This window comes from Triticum urartu, chromosome 7 (assembly GCF_003073215.2).
Source record: "Triticum urartu cultivar G1812 chromosome 7, Tu2.1, whole genome shotgun sequence".
In the NCBI taxonomy this organism is placed as follows: domain Eukaryota; kingdom Viridiplantae; phylum Streptophyta; class Magnoliopsida; order Poales; family Poaceae; genus Triticum; species Triticum urartu.
Window position 1 is genome coordinate 392,809,095 of NC_053028.1, and position 25,320 is coordinate 392,834,414.

Sequence of the window (25,320 nt, forward strand, 5' to 3'; positions counted from 1 at the left end):
GAGCCACTAATTGAGCCGCCATTTCCGCCTCTTGACATGCCCTCGCCTGATCCCTAAAGGCCTGAACATTGTTATCATCAGGGGGAAGGTTATGCCCACGAGGCGGGTTATGACGCTGCTTGCTGCTGGAAACCGCTAGCGACTCAATGCGCCGACTGTAACTTCTGCTCTGGCGCGGAGTTGAATGAATTCGCTAGTGGCTGTACGAGTAAGCCGCCTGCTGAGCCACACCCGTCTAAAGAAGTTCCACGATGTTTTGGGTCTCTATCATAGTGGGAAACTCGCCTTCTACTGGAAGAGGTGCCAGCCGGGAAGCCGGGGCAATCATATTATCTAGTGGGTTAGGGTAATGGCCCAGAGGTGTTGGTACGCGCCGAGGCGGGGTCAAATCCATATGAGGCGGGTCCGGCACACGAGGCTGAGCCACCGCCCCGGTCACAGGCGCCTCAGTAGCCCGGGTCACACCGGGCGGGTTACTTGGTCCTGTTCTGGGTGTATTAAAAAGATTCCTCCCCTCAAACTATGGAGGTAAACGGATCTGGTGCCTCCTTCATAGGACAGTGTTCGACGCGTTCTGGTCCAGACATAAATGAAAGGCCTCTGCCCATATCCGCTGTGTCTCAGCCTCCAAGGTGGCTCGCTCTGTGGCCATCCTGACATTTTCTGCCTCAAGATCCTCCCGGGCCTTGGTCACCTCGTCCTGTAGCTTTGCAACATCCGCTTTATGCTGTACCAGATTCGCCGGAGTCACCTCTGCGGCTAACAGGATCGCCAAAGCATCCAAGAGTTCAGACAAGACTTGAGCTGGCAGACATGCAGAGCTGCTCGCTCCAGCCATTGCAGCAGTAGTTGAGCCGGCCGTGATGGCCGCACTAGTTGAAGATTGTAACACTGGTTGTGTGCCAGCCATAAAAATTGCAACCCTGCTTGGCGTCTCATAGGGCTCCGTAATACTGTCGGCATCTGAATAGCCCCCAAGTCCGCCGTCTTGCAGTTGATATATTGATTCAGTTTCCCCAGTTGAGGACTCATCACCTGAATAGATGGTTGTCTCTCCACTAGACATAGAACCTTCCTCAAGATCCATCCCGTGAGCAAAGCCAACGAAAACACGCTTTAGGGCGGGTTGGACCTTGGCGGATCGTGCGTGATGAGCCGTCTCGATGATGTTGGTGCAAGCATCCGGCTCAGAATCTGACTCACCGATCTTACCGATGAAGACGTGAATTCCGCCAAAGGGAACTCGGTACCCGTACTCTATTGAGTCAACCTCGGGACCCCAGCTAGCGTTGTCGATGTAGATCTTGCCGCGGTAACTCTTGGTCACCCGGTCCACGGCATATCCCTTGATCCCTGAGAAGATGCCCTTCAAGAACTTGAAACCACTATGCTCAGGCCCCACGGTGGGTGCCAACTGTCGTGGTTTTGTCATGACAGATGCCCTTGTGAAAGGACTTAGGTGTGGAGCCGTCGCAGTGTAGGTTAGCTCGAAGGGGTTGAACGGTACAAAGGACACAAAGGATTTACCCAGGTTCGACCCCTCACAACGAGGTAAAAGCCTACATCCTTCTTCTAGTTATATTGCTTGAGTTTCGATTACAAGGGAGCGAATACACTTGACTAGTTCTTGATCGATTGTATCTTGGCCTAAGCCGCCACCAGGTCTCGCCTTTATATACACATCTCGAAGCCCGGTGGCTTACAAGAGTGCGAGCCAGATCACACAACGTGACTGGCCTGGTTTCTAAATCACCTTGCCTTAACAGGAAAGCCACCATACGGTGTTTCACACGTTTGGATCCTAGGCCTCCACTAGGCCTGCCTCTGTGAGTCGCTGTCTTCATACTTCTTCTTGGGCCTCCTTGAATCCTCTTTGTATTAAATCGCCAACGGTATAACCCGGCCCCAGCATGCTGGGTCATACCTCGGGGTTATATCCCCAACATAAACCATCACTACAAAAAAGGCACATTCGCGACATTTTGGGCTGAACGAATTTTTTTCTGTCATGCTTATGACACTTCTATGACGATAATTGTGACAAAACCCTATATCATCATAGATGTGGTGGGTTCCTACTTTGATGACAAAAAATCATGACAGAAAATGGGCTTTTCATCTTGGGCGGGCCGGAGACGCAACTGCATGACAATCTTTGGGCCGTCCATGACGGAAAAACCGTGTTAGAGGCAAGGGCGAGGAAAATATCAGGGAGTTCCCGGTTACGGTGGGTGGTTGGGGCCGAGCGATGCACTGTGGTTTGCGTGTTTCTCTCGTGTATGCGCGTGTGTGTGAGGCGTTGGCTAACTGAACCCGAGAGATCGCACGTTACTGAAAATGAGTGATCGATTCCTTGGCTGTTAAATGAACCCGAGCGAGTCATTCGCTGCTGACTGAACCCGAGCAATTCCTTCACTGCTGCTAACTGAACCCGAGCGATTGATCACTGTCGCTGCTTACTAAAGTCAATCGAGCCCTCGTGCGAGACATAGCCAGCCGATGTTGGGTTGCCTCTCGATGAGCAGTGACCGTTGCTATCGTGCGCATGGTACATACAACAAGTCGAGACGTGGTGAGTCGAGCCGGTTGGTTGGCTGTGGATGAATAGTTCCCGGTGGGGGTTGGATGAACAGGACCCCGTGGTAGTAGGTCATTGCCGCTGGATGAACAGGACCCCGAGGAGGCCGCCGCACCCCAGCCGGTTGGGGTGGATGAACAGGACCCCGTGGAGGCTGGATTAACAGCAGCCGGTGGAGGCTGGATGAACAGTAGCCGTGGATGAACAGTTGCCCGTGGAGGCTGGAGGAGGTCGACGGTGGAGATGAACAGTAGCCCGTGGAGTCCCGTTTTGTGGTATTCCACACCCCTCCCGATGAACAGGACCTGATAACCCACCAGTATAGGGGATCGCAATAGTTTTCGAGGGTAGAGTATTCAACCCAAATTTATTGATTTGACACAAGGGGAGCCAAAGAATATTCTCAAGTATTAGCAGCTGAGTTGTCAATTCAATCACACCTGGAAACTTAATATCTACAGCAAAGTATTTAGTAGCAAAGTAATATGATAATAGTGGTAATGGTAGGAAAAGTAATATTTTTGGGTTTTATAGTGATTGTAACAATAGCAACGAAAAAGTAAATAAGCGAAGAACAATATATGAAAAGCTCGTAGGCATTGGATCGGTGATGGAGAATTATGTCGGATGCGATCGATCATGCAACAGTTATAACATAGGGTGACACAGAACTAGCTCTAGTTCATCAATGTAATGTAGGCATGTATTCCGAATATAGTCATACATGCTTATGGAAAAGAACTCGCATGACATCTTTTGTCCTACCCTCCCGTGGCAGCGGGGTCCTATTGGAAACTAAGGGATATTAAGGCCTCCTTTTAATATAGTACCGGACCAAAGCATTAACACATAGTGAATACATGAACTTCTCAAACTACGATCATCACCGGTAATGGTCCCAATTATTGTCACTTCAGGGTTAACGGATCATAACACATAATAGGCGACTATAGACTTGCAAGATAGGACCAAGAACTCACATATATTCATGAAAACATAATAGGTTCAGATATGAAATCATGGCACTCAGTCCGTAGTGACAAGAATTAAGCATAGCAAAGTCATAGCAACATCAATCTCAGAACATAGTGGATACTAGGGATCAGACCCTAACAAAACTAACTCGATTACATGATAAATCTCATCCAACCCATCACCGTCCAGCAAGACTACGATGGAATTACTCACACATGGCGGTGAGCATCATAAAATTGGTGATGGAGGAAGGTTGATGATGATGATGGCGACGGATTCCCCTCTCCGGATCCCCGAACGGTCTCCAGATCAGCCCTGTCAAGAGACTTTAGGGCTTGGCGGCGGCTCCGTATTATAAAACATGATGAATCCTTCTCTTCGATTTTTTTCTCCCCGAACATGAATATATGGAGTTGGAGTTGAGGTCGGTGGAGCGTGAGGGGGTCCACGAGGCAGGGGGCGCGCCCAGGGGGTAGGCGCTCCCCCCCCCACCCTCGTGGACAGGGTGTGGGCCCCCTGACGTGGATTCTTCTTCCAGTGTTTTTTATATATTCCAAAAATAATCTCTGTTAATTTTCAGGTCATTCCGAGAACTTCTATTTCTGCACAAAAATAACACCATGGCAATTCTGCTGAAAACAGCGTCAGTCCGGGTTAGTTCCATTCAAATCATGCAAGTTAGAGTCCAAAACAAGGGCAAAAGTGTTTGGAAAAGTAGATACAACGGAGACATATCAACTCCCCCAAGCTTAAACATTTTCTTGTCCTCAAGCAATTCAGTTGATAAACTGAAAGTGATAAAGAAAAACTTTTACAAACTCTGTTTGCTCTTGTTGTTGTAAATATGTAAAGCCAGCATTCAAGTTATCAGCAAAGATTATGAACTAACCATATTCACAATAACATTTAGGTCTCATGTTTACTCATATCAATGGCATAATCAACTAGCGAGCAATAATAATAAATCTCGGATGACAACACTTTCTCAAAACAATCATGGTATGATATAACAAGATGGTATCTTGCTAGCCCTTTCTAAGACCGCAAAACATAAATGCAGAGCACCTTTAAAGATCAAGGACCGACTAGACATTGTAATTCATGGTAAAAGAGATCCAGTCAAGTCATACTCAATGTAAACCAATAGTAATGGATGCAAATGACAGCGGTGCTCTCCAACTGAAGCTTTTTACTAAGAGGATGATGACTCAACATAAAAGTAAATGGATATGCCCTTTGTAGAGGGAAGCAGGGATTTGTAGAGGTGCTAGAGCTGGATTTTGAAATAGAGATGAATAATATTTCGAGCGGTATACTTTCATTGTCAACATAACAACCGACAGAGCTCGATATCTTCCATGCTACACACATTATAGGCGGTTCCCAAGAAGAATGGTAAAGTTTATACTCCCCCACCACCAACAAGCATCAATCCATGGCTTTCTCGAAACAACGGGTGCCTCCAACTAACAACAATCCTGGGGGAGTTTTGTTTGCAATTATTTTGATTTGATTTGAGCATGGGACTGGGCATCCCGGTGACCAGCCATTTTCTCGTGAATGAGGAGCGGAGTCCACTCCTCTTGAGAATAACCCGCCTAGCATGGAGGATACAGACATCCCTAGTTGATACATGAGCTATTCAAGCATACAAAACAGAATGTTTATTTGAAGGTTTAGAGTTTGGCACATACAAGTTTACTTGGAATGGCAGGTAGATACCGTATATAGGTAGGTATGGTGGACTCATATGGAATAACTTTGGGGTTTATGGAGTTGGATGCACAAGCAGTATTCCCGCTTATTACAAGTGAAGGCTAGAAAAAGACTGGGAAACGACCAGCTAGAGAGCGACAACAGCCATGAACATGCATTAAAATAAATGAACACCGAATGCAAGCATGAGTAGGATATAATTCACCATGAACATAAATATTGTAGAGGCTATGTTGATTTTGTTTCAACTACATGCGTGAACATGTGCCAAGTCAAGCCACTCGAATCATTCAAAGGAGGATACCACCCCACCATACCACATCACAACCATTTTAATAGCATGTTGGCGCGCAAGGTAAACCATTATAAACTCCTAGCTAATTAAGCATGGCATAAGCAACTACAATCTCTAATTGTCATTGCAAACATGTTTCTTTCATAATAGGCTGAATCAGGAACGATGGACTAATCATATTTACAAAAACAAGAGAGGTCGAGTTCATACTAGCTTTTCTCATCTCAATAAGTTCATCATATATCGTCATTTTTGCCTTTCATTTGCATGACCGAACGGTGTGGATAATAATAATAGTGCATGTGCATTGGACTAAGCTGGAATCTGCAAGCATTCAATTCAAGAGAGAAGACAAAGGTGATATGGGCTCTTTGTTAGATCAACAATAATGCATATAAGAGCCACTCAACATTTTCATCATGGTCTTCTCCTCTCAACCCCAAAAGGAAAGAAAAGAAACAAAACTATTTACACGGGAAAGCTCCCAACAAGCAAAAGAAGAATGAGAAATCTTTTTGGGTTTTCTTTTTTAATTACTACTACTACAGGCATGGAAAGTAAACTAGCGAAAAGCTACAACTATTTTTTTGTTTTTCTTAAGGTTTTTCAAACACACAAGAAGAAGGCTTAAAAGGAAAATAACCTAGAATGGATGATACAATGAAAAAGTATGAGCACCGACAACTGGCATGAGTGTGTGAACATGAATGTAAAGTTGGTGAGAAATACATACCACCCCAAGCTTATGCTTTTAGCCTAAGTTGGTCTATGCCCATGGATCAAAATTTTAGTTGGGGTCGTACTAAGAAGGGTCCTCAGATTTCCACTGGCTGGCGATCTCCTCCTGTCGGATCATGGGTTCCGGCAAAACCCTTAAGTTCGAACTCTGGGGTGCGCACGAAGATCTCCCCCTACCAATCCACGTCCTAACTCAGCTAAGATCTTACGGACTAACTCGACGAACTCGCAACACAAAGGACACAAGATTTATACTGGTTTGGGCCACCATTGCGGTGTAATACCCTACTCCAGTGTGGTGGATTGCCTCTTGGGCTGATGATGAATAGTACAAGGGGAAGAACGGGCTCCTGAGGTTGAGGTGTTCTTGTGCTTGCTGAACTTGTGTGTGTGTGGATTTGATCAGCTCCGGCCTCTTCTCTAGCTATTGTGGTGGCTAGTCCTATTTATAGAGGCCCTGGTCCTCTCCCCAAATATTGAGCGGGAAGGGAGCCAACAACGGCCAATTTGAAAGTGGACAGCTAGTACAGCTTATTCTAACAAAAGTGGTCTTCGCCTGCAAAAGGCTCTGGTGGTGATGCTGCCTTGGGCTCCATGGTAACCTCCGTCTTGCTATCCGGCTGGTTTTGGTCTCGTTGCACTGATATGGAAACCTTTGCTTGATGCCTCGGTACTCCACGCCTGTGCTTGCCCCCTTAGCACCAAAGAGGAAACAAGGACGCTGTGCGCGCTGGCGCCCGCCTGGCACCCTCCTAGTCTCGATCGTCATGGCTCACGTCACGAGAACCTCGCGAGGTTTGCCTGGCCTTGAACTCTCCGCCCCTCACGAGCCAGCCTGGTGAGGCCGCTCCTGAGGAGGTCTTGTGTCATCCGCCTCGCGAGGCTAGGCCCCTCATGAAGGTCTTCATGGGCCGTACAGGCCTGCTAGCAAAGCCACTCCCTAGGCCGCAGGCAGGCAAGTCTAGGGACGTCGTTCCTAGAACGCCGACAGTAGCCCCCGGGCCCAAGGCGCGCTCGGGCTTGGCTTCAGGGCGAAGCCAAAGGTCAAGCACGGAGCGCCGCGGGCCCCAATAGCCCGCGGCCTTGGTCAACGTGTGGCGGTTGATTGGTCATGGGCGTCTCTGCTTCCCCACGCTGCCTCGGCAACTGCCTGTCTTGACCAGTCCCTGCGACATGCAAGGAAAACCATCATTACTTGTGATCGTTGGGGGTGCTAGTTGGCCTTCTCCTAGTATAAATGGGAGGGGGCGGAGCCCCCATCACCCATCTTCCCTCTGCCTCTCCCGCTTCTTCTCCTTCCTTGTTCCTCTCCTGCTACCAATGGCGCCGTCGAGGAGGTTCACTGCCATGGAGAAGGGGAAGGCCCCTCGCGAGGGGCCCGGCTCTCCGGTGCCCAAGCATGGACGCGGCCATCCACGCAAGCACACCGCAAGCCCCGCCGCGGCCCCGCACAACCGTGGTGGTGCCGCTTCGCGGGGCAGGGATCGCTCCGGTCATGGTGGTCCCGTTGATGAAGGGAGACGTGCCGCGGCTGCGCGGCCTACCCGGCCGTGCTTCCACTCGGCGGAGATTCTGCCGGAGTTCGTGGTCTGGTCGAAGAACCAGGCCGGCAACTGGCTTCAGCTCCCGCGCTTCTTCGCCGACAAGCTGCCGACCTCAGGTCCAGGCGGGCTTTGGTTACAGGAAGACGGCTGCTGCAGCAGGGCTTCCTGGGTCGCGGTTGGGGTCTCCGCCACGGGCAATATAGCTCTGGCCCGTGGCCGTGGTTGGCAGACGTTCACCCGTGCGCGCGGCCTGGGTAGGTGGTGCACCCTGCACTTCAAGTACGACGGCTACGCAACCCTCTATGTGAGGGTGTTTGGGGAAGATGGTCGCCGCGCCGGGTGCTGCCCCGAGGTGAACGACGGCGAGGAGTAGCTCGGCCTTGGTGACGGCCTCCACGAGGATGAGGGCGAACCCGCCCTTGGTGCCGACCGCGTCTTGTCCCGCTATGCCAGCTCTTCCCCTAGCGACAGCTCCAGCAGTGGCGGCTATGACCAGCCGCCACACCGTCATGCCCGCTTCAAAGACGGTGGTGGGTCATCTTGTTATCACGCCTCCGTGAAGCGCGAGGAGGGGTGCGGCTGAGCTCAGGAAGGCGCTGGGGCCTGCCCCGGTGGACCGCTATAGGCGCCGCTTCTATTTTGTTCTTCTTTCCCTTCCTGCATTACAAAGAAACCAGAATGGGCCCCGGAGGGGCATTTATTGAACTATGATCTCAATTGTTATGTTATGTTTGTCGTTCCTGTGCTGTGTCGCAACATCGTCGTTTTATGTAGGGATAACTTAGCTCGACTTGTTTTGAGTGGCCTCCTCCTCACAAGGCGCTTGCTTCCTAGTACCCGTCGAGGCCTCCTTGACCTGATATGTGCTTAGGAACTGCAAAAAAATTGTCAAGAGGTTTATCGTTCACCCGGGGCTTGGTCATAGGCGCCACTGGCCTTGACCCAGTTCTTTGCGTCGCAATACCCGTGGGGCATGGATTAGGAGAGGTGCGCCATCTTGTGGGCTCGAACGAGGGTGCCTCACGAAACGACAGAAGGAGGAAGCTCACGAAGGTACCTATTCAGCTCCCTCGTGAGGGACGCAGGGAGAGTACATGTCGACCAAAGAAGCGAAGGCAGAAACAGAGGCAGAAAGCGATAAAACGGGACCAGGAAGAGACACCAGAAAATAAATTTCAATTAAAAGAGGGGCGAGCCAACTTCGAAAATCAAATGAAAAGCCGTGTCCGGCACCTAGTCTAGTCTTCGACGTCTTCTCACCAGCGCGGAGCTAAGTGCTCCCACTCGGCGTGGGAGGGAGCCCCCGAGGCCCAAGGGTGGCTCTCCTGAGGCTCCGGGGCATGTACAACCCCACTCATTATTATGTGAGAGTGTCACGGGTGGCGATTCTTCACAGGAACGGGGCCTTGTTTCACAGGCACTGGGCCTTTCTTCACAGGCACCAGGCCTTCTTCACAGGCGCTGGGCCTTTCATCACAGGCACCGGGCTTTCTTCACAGGCGCTGGGCCTTTCTTCATGGGTAGAACTTCCGGATGTGTTGGATGTTCCAGGCGTTCTGGATGGGTACCCCGTCCAGCGTCTCTAGGTGCATGACGCTAGGCCTGGAGACATGGATGACCTTGAACAGGCCTTCCCACATGGGTGAGAGCTTATGCAGCCCCTCCCTGGAGAGCGCCCACCTCAGGATGAGGTCACCCACCTCAGGACGAGGTCACCCACCTCAAGAGTCCTGGAGCGGATGCAGCGACAGTGGTACCGCTGCAGCGCCTGCTGGTATCTTGCCGCTCGTAGTGCAGCTTCGCGGCGACGTTCCTCCCCAGCACGAGGTCCATCCCCCATGTGGCGTCTTGCTGCGTCTCATCAAACGCCAGGACCCATGCGGAGCGATGCTTGACCTCGTGAGGGAGGACTGCTTCTGCTCCGTAGATGAGGAAGAATAGGGTTTCTCCCGTTGGCTTGGTGGCGGTGGTGCGTATCGACCACAGCACGAACTAAAGCTCGTCGTGCCAGCCCCTGCCGCAGGCTTCGAGCTTATTCTTAAAGGTCCTGGTCTTGAGGCCCCTGAGGACCTTCGCGTTGGCCCGTTCGGCCCAGCCATTGCTCCTGGGGTGTGCTACCAAGGCGTAGCAGATCTGCGTTCCAAGGTTAGCACAATATGACTTGAAGAGATTACTAGTGAAGTGCGAGCCGTTATCGGTGATGATGCGGTTGGGGACCCCAAAACGGCTCACGAGGGCCTTGATGAACTTGACCGCAGAGCCAGCTGGGATGGAGCGGACGGCTTCAACCTCCGGCCACTTAGTGAACTTGTCGATGGCGACGTAGAGGTATCGATAGCCCCTAGGCGCTCGAGGAAACGGGCCCAGAATATCTAGCCCCCAGACTGCAAATGGCCACGAGAGTGGAATGGTCTGGGCCCTGAGCTGGCTGATGGATCTGCTTGACATGGAATTGGCAGGCCTCGCGGGACTTCACCAGCTCAGCCGCGTCGTTGAGCGCCGTAGGCCAGTAGAATCCACGTCGGAATGCCTTGCCGAGGAGGGTTCGCGACGACGAGTGGTTCCCACAGTCCCCACCGTGTATGTCAGCTATCAGATCTTTCCCCTGTTCCTTGGAGATACAACAGAGTGAAACGTCATTTGGTCGCTTCCTGTATAACTCACCATCCCGGATGCAGTATGTTGTGGCCTGACGGGCCACGCGCTCCGCGTCCTCCTCCTTCTACGGCAACGTCCCTTGCATCAGGTATTCCGTGAATTCCTTGGTCCAGCATCCCTCCTGGGGCTCGAGCGCCAGGAGTAGGCGCGCTTCCGAGGTCGGGCCATAGGCCAGGGCTCCTGTGGCAGGCGGCTGCGGGAGTTCCTCCTGAGGCTGAGCTATTCTTGAAAGCAGTGGCGTTGCTGATGGTTTGAAGAGCTGCTCCTCAAAGATGCCAGGCTCCTGGGGCTGTCACTTGGATGCTCTTCTGGCGATGTCGTCAGCTTCCTTGTTGGTGCCACGGGGCACGTGCTGCAACTCCAGGCCCAGAAATTGTTTCTCCATCTTGCGGACCTCCTCGAGGTATGCTTCCATGTGCTTGTCCTTCGGCTCGTATACCTTGTTGGAGAAGTTGACGAGGAGCTGTGAGTCGCCCCTGATAGTGAGACGCTTCACCGCCAGCGCCGCTACAGCCTCCAGGCTGGCTATGAGGCCTTCGTATTCTGCAATGTTGTTGGAGACCTTCTCGCCCTGCTGGAAGAAGAGCTGCACGACGTAGTAGAGCTTATCCTGAGTGGGCGAGATGAGTACTGCTCTAGCCCCCACACCCTGGCACGTGAAGGCACCATTGAAATACATGAACCAGCCGTTAGGCACCTCGCTTCCCCGCGAGAGGGACCGATCTTCGCCTACTTCAAGCGCCGGGGCGTCTATCCATTCTGCCACGAAATCAGCAAGCGCGGCTCCCTTGATGACCCTGGTAGTACTAAACTCCAACGGGAATGCTTGCAACTCGATGTTCCATTCAGCGACCCTTCCGGCAGAGTTGGGGCTCTTGAGCACTCTCTCCAATGGGTAAGCTGAGACGACCTTGAAGGGGTGGCCCTGGAAGTAGTGCCGCAGCTTTCGCGAGGCTACCAGGAGCGCGAGTAGGAGCTTCTGAGGCATGGGGTACCGTGATCTTGCATCCCGCAACACCGTGCTGATGAAGTATACCAGGTGCTCGATGAGGGTAGGCGTGCTGATGAGGTTTGCATCTTCTGAAAGCTGGGTGCCTCTTGAGGTGGTAGAGCCCCTGACGCTTGATCGCTTGCCAAAGTCTTCGTGAGTTTGGGGGCATCATCCTGCCGAGCTTGGTCCTCTGCCGCTGCTGCTGCGGCCCTTGTGGCACCCTTCTGGTCTTGCATCGTCTCTGCTGGAGGCGTGGCACGGCGCGTTGCGCCCTTGGCTTGGTGTTCTTCCCGAATCGCCACCAGAGCCACGCTGTCTGAGTACGGGGTGGCGGCAAGATAGAGCACTAGGGGCTCGCGAGGTCATGGCACCACCATCACTGGAGGGCTGGTCAGGTATCTCTTGAGGTCTTCAAAAGCTTGGTCGGCCTCTATGGTCCACTCGAACAGACCCTTCTTTTTCATCAGCTTGAAGAAGGGTAGGGCGCGCTCTCCTAGCTTAGAGATGAAGCGCCCCAATGCAGTCACCCGACCAGCCAACTTCTGCATTTCCTTGAGGGTCTACGGTGGACTCATGTCTTCAATGGCCTTGACCTTATCTGGGTCGGCCTCGATCCACCTGTGGGACACCAGGAAACCCAACAGCTTGCCGGAAGGGACGCCAAACACGCATTTCTCCTGGTTGAGCCGCAAGTCCACCTAGAGAAGGCTTTCAAAGGTCTCCTCCAGGTCTTGGATCAAGGTCCCCGCCTTTTGAGACTTCACCATGATGTCATCGATGTAGGCTTCAGCATTTCTCCCGAGCTGCCGCCCTAAGGCAATGTGCATGAGCTGCTGGAAGGTTGCGCCCGCGTTGCGCAGCCTGAACGACATGCAAGTGTAGTAGTACACCCCACACGGGGTCAGGAAGGCCGTCTTCTCCACATATTCTACCGCCATCTTGATCTGGTGATATCCTGAGAACGCATCCAGGAAGCATAGCAAGTCGCACTCGGCGGTGGAGTCGATGATCTGGTCGATGCGTGGGAGCAGGAACGGATCTTGGGGGCAGGCCTTGTTGAGGTTGGTGAAGTCGACACACATCCGCTCCTTCCCGCCTTTCTTGGGGACGATGACGGGGTTCCCCAGCCACTCGGGGTACCGAACCTCGCGAATGACACCCGCAGCCTCCAATTTGCGGGTTTCTTGGACGATGAAAGCTTTCTTCTCCGTGGACTGCCGCCTCGCCTTCTACTTCATCGGGCGTATGTTGGGGCATACCTTCAGGTGGTGCTCTATTACCTCTCTTGGGACCCCTACTAGCTGATCAGTCTCCCAGGCGAACACTCCCTTGTTTGCACGCAAGAACTTCACTAGCGCCTCCTCCTGACCAGGCTCAATGTTGGCGCCTATGGTAAAGTTGCCCCTGAGGACCCGTCCTCCTCGACCGGAACTTGCTTGATTTCTGCCTAGTCCTGAGTGAAGAACTGCTTCTTCTTGGTTGGTGCGGCTCCCTTCGCCTTGGAGGTATCCGCGTCGGCGGGTCATGCTGTCATGGTGGCCTTGAGGGCAAGCTTGAGCGCCGCCAGGGCCTCCTTGGCGTCCCCCTTGATGGTGAGGACACCTTCGCTCCCCGACATCTTCATGAGGTTTTAAGCAGGATGGGTTGCTACCATGAACTGGGCCAGAGCTGGGTACCCGAGGATGGCGTTGTACGGGAGGCCAATGCGGGTGATGTCGAAGTCGATGAGCTCGGTGCGGTAGTTGTCGCGCGTGCCAAAGGTCACGGGGAGGCGGATCTGCCCCAGGGAGCGGGCGAAGCCTCTGCTAACCCCCGAGAAGGGCTTGCTGGGGCGGAGCCGCTCGGACGGTACATGAAGGAGGCTGAAGGCTTCAACGGAGAGCACATTGAGGCCGGCGCCACCGTCGACGAGCATCTTGGTGACAGACACGTGGCAGATGGTGGGCGCACACAGCATCGGGAGCGCACCCGAGCCGACGGTGGAGGAGGGATGATCCTCTGAGTCGAAGGTGAGGTCGGCCTCAGGCGCGGCCCAGCTAGGCAGAGCCCACGGGCGCTTGGAAGCAGCGCCGATCTGGCGGAAGTACGGCTTGACATGCCGATCTGAGGGTGGGGCTTGCGAACCGCCAAGGAGAGCTGCGACGATGGGGGCCGCCGGTTCCCCGAAGCGAGTGATCAAGAGGTTCTGCAGCTCCTCCCAGGTGGCGACAGAACAATCCGGCAAATGGAGGAGCTAGGCGCGCTGCGTGCCTACAAGGGCCATTGGGAGCCAGTTGGCCATGATCTTGTCGTCACCCCTAGCTTCTAGAACGGCCTCCTCGTACGTCAGTGCTACGTCTTGAGCCTGCGTTGGTTTTCCACGAAGAGGAAGGGATGATGCAGCAGAATAGCTAAGTATTTCCCTCAGTTTTTGAGAACCAAGGTATCAATCCAGTAGGAGGCCACGAGCAAGTCCCTCGTACCTACACAACACAAAGAGCTCAATGCAACCAACGCGATTAGGGGTTGTCAATCCCTTCACGGTCACTTACAGAAGTGAGATCCGATAGATAATATTTTTGGTATTTTTGATATAAAGATGCAAAGTGAAAAGTAAAAGGCAAAGTAAAAAACAAAACAAGATTAACGTGATGGAGATTGATATGATGAGAATAGACCCGGGGGCCATAGGTTTCACTAGTGGCTTCTCTCGAGAGCATAAGTTTTCTATGGTGGGTGAACAAATTACTGTTGAGCAATTGACAGAATTGAGCATAGTTATGAGAATATCTAGGCATGATCATGTATATAGGCATCACGTCCGTGACAAGTAGATCGAAACGATTCTGCATCTACTACTATTACTCCACTCATCGACCGCTATCCAGCATGTATCTAGAGTATTAAGTTAAAAACAGAGTAACGCTTTAACCAAGATGATATGATGTAGAGAGATAAATTCATGCAATATGAAATAAATCCCATCTTGTTATCCTCGATGGCAACGATACAATACGTGTCTTGCTGCCCCTTCTGTCACTGGGAAAGAACACCGCAAGATCGAACCCAAAGCTAAGCACTTCTCCCATGGCAAGAACTACCAATCTAGTTGGCCAAACCAAACGGATAATTCGAAGAGACTTGCAAAGATAACCAATCATACATAAAAGAATTCAAAGAAGATTCAAATATTGTTCATAGATAGACTTGATCATAAACCCACAATTCATTGGTCTCAACAAACACACCGCAAAACAAGAAGATTACATCGAATAGATCTCCACGAGAGAGGGGGAGAACATTGTATTGAGATCCAAAAAGAGAGAAGAAGCCATCTAGCTACTAACTATGGACCCGAAGGTCTGAGGTAAACTACTCCACTTCATCAGAGGGGCTATGATGATGTAGAAGCCCTCCGTGATGACGACCCTCTCCGGCAGAGCTCCGGAACAGGCCCCAAGATGGGATCTCGTGGATACAGAAAGTTGCGGCGGTGGAATTAGGTTTTTGGCTCCTCTTCTCATTGTTAGGGGGTACGTGGGTATATATAGGAGGAAGGAGTATGTCGGTGGAGCACCGAGGGGCCCACGAGGCAGGGGGCGCGCCCCCTACCCTCGTGACCGCCTCTGGTACTACTTGGAGTAGGGTCCAAGTCTCCTGGGTCTTATCCGAGAAGAAAATCATGTTCCAAAAAGGATTTTTCTGTTTGGACTCCGTTTGATATTCTGTTTATTCGAAACACTGAAATAGGCAAAAAAAACAGCAATTCTGGGATGGGCCTCTGGTTAAAATAATATAAAAGTGGAAAATAAAGCCCAATATAGTCCAAAACAGTAGATAATATAGCATGGAGCAATCAAAAATTATAGATACGTTGGAGACGTATCAGGCATCCTCAAGCTTAATTCATGCTCGTCCTCAAGTAGGTAAATGATAAAAAGAGAATTTTTGATGTGGAGTGCTACTTGGCATAATTTCAATGCAAAATTTCTTAATTGTGGTATGGATATTCAGATTAGAAAGATTCAAGACAAAAGTTCATATTGACATAAAGAATAATAACACTTCAAGCATACTAATAAAGTAATTATGTCTTCTCAAAATAACATGGCCAAAGAAAGTTATCCCTACAAAATCATATAGTCTGGCTATGCTCTATCTTCACCACACAAAGTATTTAAATCATGCACAACCCCGATGACAAGCCAAGCAATTGTTTCATACTCTAACTTTTTCAAAACTTTTTCAATCTTCACACAATACATGAGCGTGAGCCATGGACATAACACTATGTGGAATAGAAGGGTGGTTGTGGAGAAGACAAAAAGAGGGGAAGATAGTCTCACATCAACTAGGCGTATCAACGGGCTATGGAGAGGCCCATCAATAGATATCAATGTGAGTGAGTAGGGATTGCCATGCAACGGATGCACTAGAGCTATAAGTATATGAAAGCTCATCAAAAGAAACTAAGTGGGTGTGCATCCAACTCGCTTGCTCACGAAGACCTAGGGCAATTTGAGGAAGCCCATCATTGGAATATACAAGCCAAGTTCTATAATGAATAATTCCCACTAGTATATGAAAGTGACATCACGAGAGACTCTCTATCATTAAGATCATGGTGCTACTTTCAAGCACAAGTGTGGTAAAAGGATAGTAACATTGTACCTTCTCTCTTTTTCTCTCATTTTGTATATTTGGGCCTTTTCTCTTTTTTTATGGCCTATTTTTTCGTCCGGAGTCTCATCTCGACTTATGGGGGAATCATAGTCTCCATCATCCTTTCCTCACTTGAGACAATGCTCTAGAAAATGATGATCATCACACTTTTATTTTTCTTACAACTCAACAATTACAACTCGATACTTAGAACAAATATGACTCTATATGAATGCCTCCGGCGGTGTACCAGGATATGCAATGAATCAAGAGTGACATGTATGAAAGAATTATGAATGGTGGCTTTGCCACAAATACGATGTCAACTACATGATCATGCTAGCAATATGACAATGATGGAGCGTGTCATAATAAACGAAACGGTGGAAAGTTGCATGGCAATATATCTTGGAATGGCTATGGAAATTCCATGATAGGTAGGTATGGTGGCTATTTTGAGGAAGGTATATGGTGGGTGTATGATACCGGCGAAAGGTGCGCGGTATTAGAGAGGCTAGCAATGGTGGAAGGATGGGAAAAAGTGCATATAATCCATGGACTCAACATTAGTCATAAAGAACTCATATACTTATTGCAAAAATCTAGAAGTTATCAAAGCAAAGTATTATGCACATGCTCCTAGGGGGATAGATTGGTAGGAAAAGACCATCGCTCATCCCCGACCGCCACTCATAAGGAAGACAATCAATAAATAAATTATGCTCCGACTTCATCACATAACGGTTCACCATACGTGCATGCTACGGGAATCACAAACTTTAACACAAGTATTCTTTAAATTCACAACTACTAAACTAGCATAACTCTAATATTATCACCTCCATATCTCAAAACAATTATCATGCTTCAATCTTCTCTTAGTATTCAATGCACTCAAAAGAAAATTTCACATATCTTGAACACCAAGCATATTTATATTAAGGAAATTACCATGCTATTAAGACTCTCAAAATAATTTAAGTGAGGCATGAGAGATAAATAGTTTCTTTAAAACAAACCACCACCGTTCTCTAAAAGATCTAAGTGAAGCACATAGAGCAAAATTATAATGCTCAAAAGATATAAGTGAAGCACATAGAGCAAAACTACATAGCTCAAAAGATATAAGTAAAGCACATAGAGTATTCTATCAAATTTTAATTCATAGATGACTCTCTCAAAAGGTGTGTACAGAAAGGATGATTGTACCATACTAACAAACAAAGAAACAAATAATACAAGACGCTCCAAGCAAAAAACATATCATGTTGGTGAATAAAAATATAGCTCCAAGTAAATTACCGATGGAAGTGGACGAAAGAGGGGATGCCTTCCGGGAAATCCCCAAGCTTTGACTTTTTGGTTTCCTTGGATTATCTTGGGGGTGCCATGGGCATCCCCAAGCTTAGAATCTTGCCACTCCTTGTTCCATAATCCATCAAAAGAACTCGCCCAAAACTTGAAAACTTCACAACACAAAACTCAATAGAAATCTCGTGAGCTCCGTTAGAGAAAGAAAACATAAAACCACTTCAAGGTACTGTAATGAACTCATTCTTTATTTATTTTTGTGTTAAATCTACTGTATTCCAACTTATCTATGGATTATAAACTATTTTACTAACCATAGATTCATCAAAATAAGCAAACAACACACGAAAAACAGAATCTGTCAAAAACAGAATAGTCTGTAGTAATCTGTAGCTAGTGCAAGATATGGAACCCCAAAAATTCGAAAATAAACTTCTGGACGTGAGGAATTTATCTATTAATCATCTGCAAAAAGAATTAACTAAATATCACTCTTCAAATAAAAATGACAGCAGTTCTCGTGAGCGCTAATGTTTCTGTTTTTTACAGCAAGTTCAACAAGACTTTCCCCAAGTCTTCCCAACGGTTCTACTTGGCACAAACACTAATTAAACACAAAAAACACAACCAAAATAGACCCTAAATAATTTATTTATTGAATAACAGCAAGGAAAAATATTGGGTTGTCTCCCAACAAGCGCTTTTCTTTAAAGCCTTATAGCTAGGCATTGATAATTTTAATGATGCTCACATGAAAGACAAGAATTGAAGCACAAAGAGGGCATCATAAAACATGTGACAAACACATCTAAGTCTAACATACTTCCTATGCATAGGCATCTTATAGGCAAACAAATTGTCAAGGCAAGCAAAAACTAGCAGATGCAAGGAAGCGGAAAGAAACAATAGCAATCTCAACATAACGAGAGGTAATTTAGTAACATGAAGATTTCTACAACCATATTTTCCTCTCTCATAGTAATTACATGTAGGATCATAAGCAAATTCAACAAAATAGCTATCACATAAAATATTTTCAACATGATCCACATGCATGCAAATTTGACACTCTTCCAAAATAGTGGGATTAACATTAACTAAAGTCATGACTTCTCCAAACCCACTTTCAATAATATTGCAAACACTATTATCAATCTCATATTCATCATGGGGTTTAAATAAATTTTCAGGATTATAAGAAGGATCACCCCAATCATAATCATTGCAACTAGTAGTAGACATAGCAAAACTAGCATCCCCAAGCTTAGGGTTTTGCATCTTATTAGCACAATTGTCATCAAGAGAATTTATAATAAAATCATTGCAATCATGCTTTTTATTCAAAGAACTATCATGAGTCACTTCATAGAGCACTTCATCACGATTTTCAGATTTACGGATTTCAGGAAAAAGCTTATAAAGATAATCTAGTGCATCCAAATCACTAGGAATTGGTTCATCATAATTGGATCCATTAAAAAGATTGGCAAGCGGATGAGGATCCATAGATATTAAGTTCTATGTTTAGTAATAAATAAATGACTATTCCAACCATACAAGAAAACAAAAGCAAACGGGCCAGAAGAGGCAAATAGAGAGGGAGGATAGCGAGAGAGGGCGAATAAAATGGCAAGGGTGAATTGGGGGGAGAGGAAAACGAGAGGCAAATGGCAAATAATGTAATGCGAGAGATAGGGATTGTGATGGGTACTTGGTATATTGACTTTTTGCATAGACTCCCCAGCAACGGCGCAAGAAATCCTTCTTGCTACGTCTTGAGCTTGCGTTGGTTTTCCCCGAAGAGGAAGGGATGATGCAACAGAGTAGCGTAAGTATTTCCCTCAGTTTTTGAGAACCAAGGTATCAATCCAGTAGGAGGCCACGCGCAAGTCCCTCGTACCTACACAACACAAAGAGCTCAACGCAACCAACGCGATTAGGGGTTGTCAATCCCTTCACGGTCACTTACGGAAGTGAGATCCGATAGATAATATTTTTGGTATTTTTGACATAAAGATGCAAAGTGAAAAGTAAAAGGCAAAGTAAAAACAAAACAAGATTAAAGTGATGGAGATTGATATGATGAGAATAGACCCGAGGGCCATAGGTTTCACTAGTGGCTTCTCTCGAGAGAATAAGTTTTCTACGATGGGTGAACAAATTACTGTTGAGCAATTGACATAATTGAGCATAGTCATGACAATATCTAGGCATGATCATGTATATAGGCATCACGTCCGTGACAAGTAGATCAAAAGGATTCTGCATCTACTACTATTACTCCACTCATCGACCGCTATCTAGCATGCATCTAGAGTATTAAGTTAAAAACAGAGTAACGCTTTAAGCAAGATGACATGATGTAGAGAGATAAATTCATGCAATATGAAATAAACCCCATCTTGTTATCCTCGATGGCAACGATACAATACGTGTCTTGCTGCCCCTTCTGTCACTGGGAAAGAACACCGCAAGATCGAACCCAAAGCTAAGCACTTCTCCCATGGCAAGAACTACCAATCTAGTTGGCCAAACCAAACGGATAATTCGAAGAGACTAGCAAAGATAACCAATCATACATAAAAGAATTCAGAGAAGATTCAAATATTGTTCATAGATAGACTTGATCATAAACCCACAATTCATCGGTCTCAACAAACACACCGCAAAAGAAGAAGATTACATCGAATAGATCTCCACGAGAGAGGGGGAGAACATTGTATTGAGATCCAAAAGGAGAGAAGAAGACATCTAGCTACTAACTATGGACCCGAAGGTCTGAGGTAAACTACTCACACTTCATCGGAGGGGCTATGATGATGTAGAAGCCCTCCATGATGACGGCCCTCTCCGACGGAGCTCCGGAACTGGCCCCAAGATGGGATCTTGTGGATACAGAAAGTTGCGGCGGTGGAATTAGGTTTTTGGCTCCTCTTCTGATCGTTTGGGGGTACGTGGGTATATATAGGAGGAAGGAGTACGTCGGTGGAGCATTGAGGGGCCCACGAGGCAGGGGCGCGCCCTGTAGGGGGGCGCCCCCTACCCTCGTGACCGCCTCTGGTACTTCTTGGAGTAGGGTCCAAGTCTCCTGGGTCTTATCCGAGAAGAAAATCACGTTCCAAAAAGGATTTTTATGTTTGGACTCTGTTTGATATTCTGTTTCTTCGAAACACTGAAATAGGCACAAAACATCAATTCTGGGCTGGGCCTCCGGTTAATAGGTTAATCCCAAAAATAATATAAAAGTGGAAAATAAAGCCCAATATAGTCCAAAACAGTAGATAATATAGCATGGAGCAATCAAAAATTATAGATACGTTGGAGACGTATCAGTCAGCAGGAAAGCCAATGGGTCTGCCGCACCGTCGTAGCATGGAGGCATCTTCGGCTTGAACTTGGGTGGCCACTGCACCCGCCGCAAGGCGGGGGCAAGGGCTCAGAGCCCCCGAGCGCCGCCATGGGCATCGGTAGATCCCCCTGGAGGGGTGCCTACCATGGGGGAGCGGGCGTGGAGATGGTGGAGTGCGAATCGACGGAAGAAAGACTCTGGCGTACACCTACCTGGCGCGCCAAATGTCGGATCACGGGTTTCGGCAAAACCCTTAAGGTTCAAACTCTGGGGTGCGCACGAAGATCTCCCCCAACCGATCCATGTCCTAACTCAGCTAATATCTTACGGACTAACTCGACGAACTCGCAACACAAAGGACACATGATTTATACTGGTTCGGGCCACCGTTGTGGTGTAATACCCTACTCCAGTGTGGTGGTGGTGGTGGATTGCCTCTTGGGCTGATGAAGAACAGTACAAGGGGAAGAACAGCCTCCTGAGGTTGAGGTGTTCTTGTGCTTGGCGAACTTGTGTGTGTGTGTGTGGATTTGATCAGCTCCGTCCTCTTCTATAGCTATGGTGGTGGCCAGTCCTATTTATAGAGGCCCTGGTCCTATCCCCAAATATTGAGCGGAAGGGAGCCAACAACGGCCAATTTGAAAGGGGACAGCTAGTACAGCTTATCTTGACAAAAGTGGTCTTCGCCTGCAAAAGGCTCTGGTGGTAACGCCGCCTTGGGCTCCATGATGACCTCCGTCTTGCCGTCCGGCTGGTCCTGGTCTCATTGCACCGATATGGAAACCTTTGCTTGATGCCTTGGTACTTCGCGCCTGCGCTTGCCCCCTTAGCACCAAAGAGGAAACAAGGACGCTGCGTGCGCTGGCGCCCGCCTGGTCTCGATCGTCATGGCTCACGTCACGAGAACCTCGTGAGGTTTGCGTGGCCTTGAACTCTATGCCCCTCATGAGCTAGCCTGGTGAGGCCGCTCCTAAGGAGGTCTTGTGTCGTCCGCCTCACGAGGCTTGGCCCCTCACGAAGGTCTTGATTCCTTGCTGATGAAGATGGGCCGTACAGGCCTGCTAGCAAAGCCACGCCGTGGGCCGCAGGCAGGCAAGTCTGGGGACCCCCATTCCCAGAACGCCGACACCTTCGGATTCCACTGGTAAATGGACTAACGGTGAGGGTCAGATAGTGGTTCTGGCTCTGCAGCTGTCATCTGGTTCGGTAGGCAAGAATGTCCTCCGATGAAACAAGGTATATGCCTGAAAATATGTTAAACAAAGAGGGCGAAGGCAAGGTAATAAACTCACAATAATTTTTGTTAAATATAAATTTATATTTGAGTGTCTTATTTCTATCCTTAACAATAAACTCATGTGCTACCATACTCTTATAACCTAGAGCAATAGGAGGCAGCAACTTTTCCTCTTTCTCATAATGCTTGATAGGTATGTTAAAGTGTTTAGCAAGGCGCGAGGCAAAGATGCCTCCGAGGACGGGGCCCTTTGTACGGTTCAGATTTAACCGTCTAGCAACAATAGCGCCTAAGCATAAAGTAGTATCATTAAACAAGGCATGGCACAAAATAGCAATATCAGGAGCACCAAGGTTCTCACAGTTCCTGCGACCAATTAAGCATCTACTAGCAAATATTGCGAAGTAACATAGAACAGGAAAAATGTATGCTAGTGATTCTCGCATCGGAAACTTTCCTTGTTTCCCCTATAGCAATCATATCAATAAATCCCTCCACATCATTACGATGTGGTTCCTATATGCACATCATATAAATAAAATTCCACCAAAGGTGGTGATCTCCTAGCATGGGAATGAAAATTTTGCACAAAGATATTGGTGAGTAAGAGATACTGTTCACGCTAGTCGTGGAGGAAGGCGGTGAGGCCTGCATTCTCAGCTAAATGATAAAAATCTTCATGAATCTGGGCCTCTTTCAAGAACTCATCACAAGGCCATTCACATGGCCGAACCTCCGCAGTATGAGGGAGATTATACTTGGGCTTCTTCTTCTCTTCACTTTGCTTATCCTTCGAGCTTCGACTCGATGAGCCCCTCAAAAATCTCTTCTTTTTTTGAAAATTTCTGAAATTTTTTGTAACTTAAAATAAAAGTGAACCAAACTCAACAAAATTGATAACAACTACTCCTACAAGTGTCTAGAGGCTATATCATGCATTAAAACTACTTTTGACCATATAAATTTGACATGCAAGCTCAAGAACAGGGTCACCTAAGCAGCAAAAATTTGCAATGAATAAAGCACTAGAACAAAAATTGATTGGACCATTGGAGGAGTCACATACCGAAGAACAATCCCCCAAAGCAGTTTTATGAATGGAGCTTTGAGCAAGGAGATCGAAAATGGCAGCAAGATGAGCAAGAACTCGTGTTTAAGCTGGCTAGTGATTTTTCTGGGAGGAAGAAGGAGTGTGTGGTGGCTGGAATAAGTGGAGGGGACCACGTGGGGTCCACGAGGCAGGGGCGGGCACGTGGCTGCTTCCCTTGATGTGTTCTCAGTGCCAGATATTCTCAAATATTCTAGAAAAAATCATATTTAAATTTCAGGGCATTTGGAGAACTTTTATTTTCGGGGTATTTTTTTACTGCAAGGATAATTCAGAAAACATACATAAAATACTCTTTTTGCTTTATTTAATATAAATAATAGAAAGTAAAAAGGGGGTACAGAAGGTTGTGTTTTCTAAATTCATCCATCTCATGCTCATCAAAAGGAATCCACTAACAAGGTTGATCGGGTCTTGTTAACAAACTCATTTCGAATAACATGAAACTGGAGAATTTTCTAATAACACTAGGTTACCTCAAAGGGGATATGCACATCCTCAACAATAAGGATATCATATTTATTCTTGACAATAGGAAGAGGAAATTCAAAACCTCCAATAGTAATGGTTGAAAATTTTCCAATAGAATTGATACTGTGGACTTGAGGTTGTTTCCTCGGAAAGTGTACCGTATGCTCATTACCATTAACATGAAAAGTGACATTGCCTTTATTGCAATCAATAACAACCCCTGCAGTATTCAAAAAGGGTCTTCCAAGAATAATAGATATACTATCATCCTCGGGAATATCAAGAATGACAAAGTCCGTTAAAATAGTAACGTTTGCAACTACAACAGGCACATCCTCACAAATACCGACAGATATAGCAGTTGATTTATCAGCCATTTGCAAAGATATTTTAGTACGTGTCAACTTATTCAAATCAAGTCTACAATATAAAGAGAGAGGAACAACACTAACACCGGCTCCAAGATCACATAAAGCAGTTTTAACATAGTTTCTTTTAATGGAGCATGGTATAGTTGGTACTCCGGGATCTCCAAGTTTCTTTGGTATTCCACCCTTAAAAGTGTAATTAGAAAGCATGGTGGATATCTCAGCTTCTGGTATCTTTCTTTTATTAGTAACAATATCCTTCATATATTTAGCATAAGGATTCATTTTAAGCATATCAGTCAAACGCATACGCAAAAATATAGGTCTAATCATTTCAGCAAAGCGCTCAAAATCCTCATCATCCTTTTTCTTGGATGGTTTAGGAGGAAAAGGCATGGGTTTCTGAACCCATGGTTCTCTTTCTTTACCATGCTTCCTAGAAACAAAGTCTCTCTTATCATAACATTGATTCTTTGATTGTGGGTTATCAAGATCAACAACAGGTTCAATTTCTACATCATTGTCATTACTAGGTTGGGCATCAACATGAACATCATCCTTAACATTATTACTGGGTTCATGTTCATTACCAGATTGTGTTTCAGCATCAAAAATAGAAATATCATTGGGATTCTCAGGTGTGTCAACAACAGGTTCACTAGAAGCATGCAAAGTCCTACAATTTTTCTTTTTCTTCCTCTTAGAAGGACTAGGTGTATCAACATTAGTTCTTTGAGAATCTTGCTCAATTCTCTTAGGATGGCCCTCAGGATACAAAGGTTCCTGAGTCATTTTACTGCCTTTAGTCATAACTCTAACATCATTATCATTCTTCTTATTATTTAGTTCATTGAGAAAATCATTCTGAGCTTTAAGTACTTGTTCTACTTGAGTGGTAACCATAGAAGCATGTTTACTAATAAGTTTAAGTTCACCTTTAACATTAGCCATATAATCACTCAAGTGTTCAAGCATATCACATTGTGTTTCAATTGTCTACTGACATAAGCATTGAAGTTTTCTTGTTTAACCATAAAGTCATCAAACTCATCCAAGCATTGGCTAGCAAACTTAGTAAATGGAATTTCACATTTATCAAATCTATAGAGATAATTTACCTTTACTACCTGTGTCGGGTTATCAAGACCATGTATTTCTTCAATAGGTGGTAAATCCTTAACATCTTCAGCTTTAATACCTTTTTATTTCATAGATTTCTTTGCCTCTTGCATATCTTCAGGACTGAGAAATAGAATACCCCTTTTCTTTGGAGTTGGCTTAGGAGTTGGTTCAGGAAGTGTCCAATTGTTTTCATTAGTCAATATATTATTCAATAACAA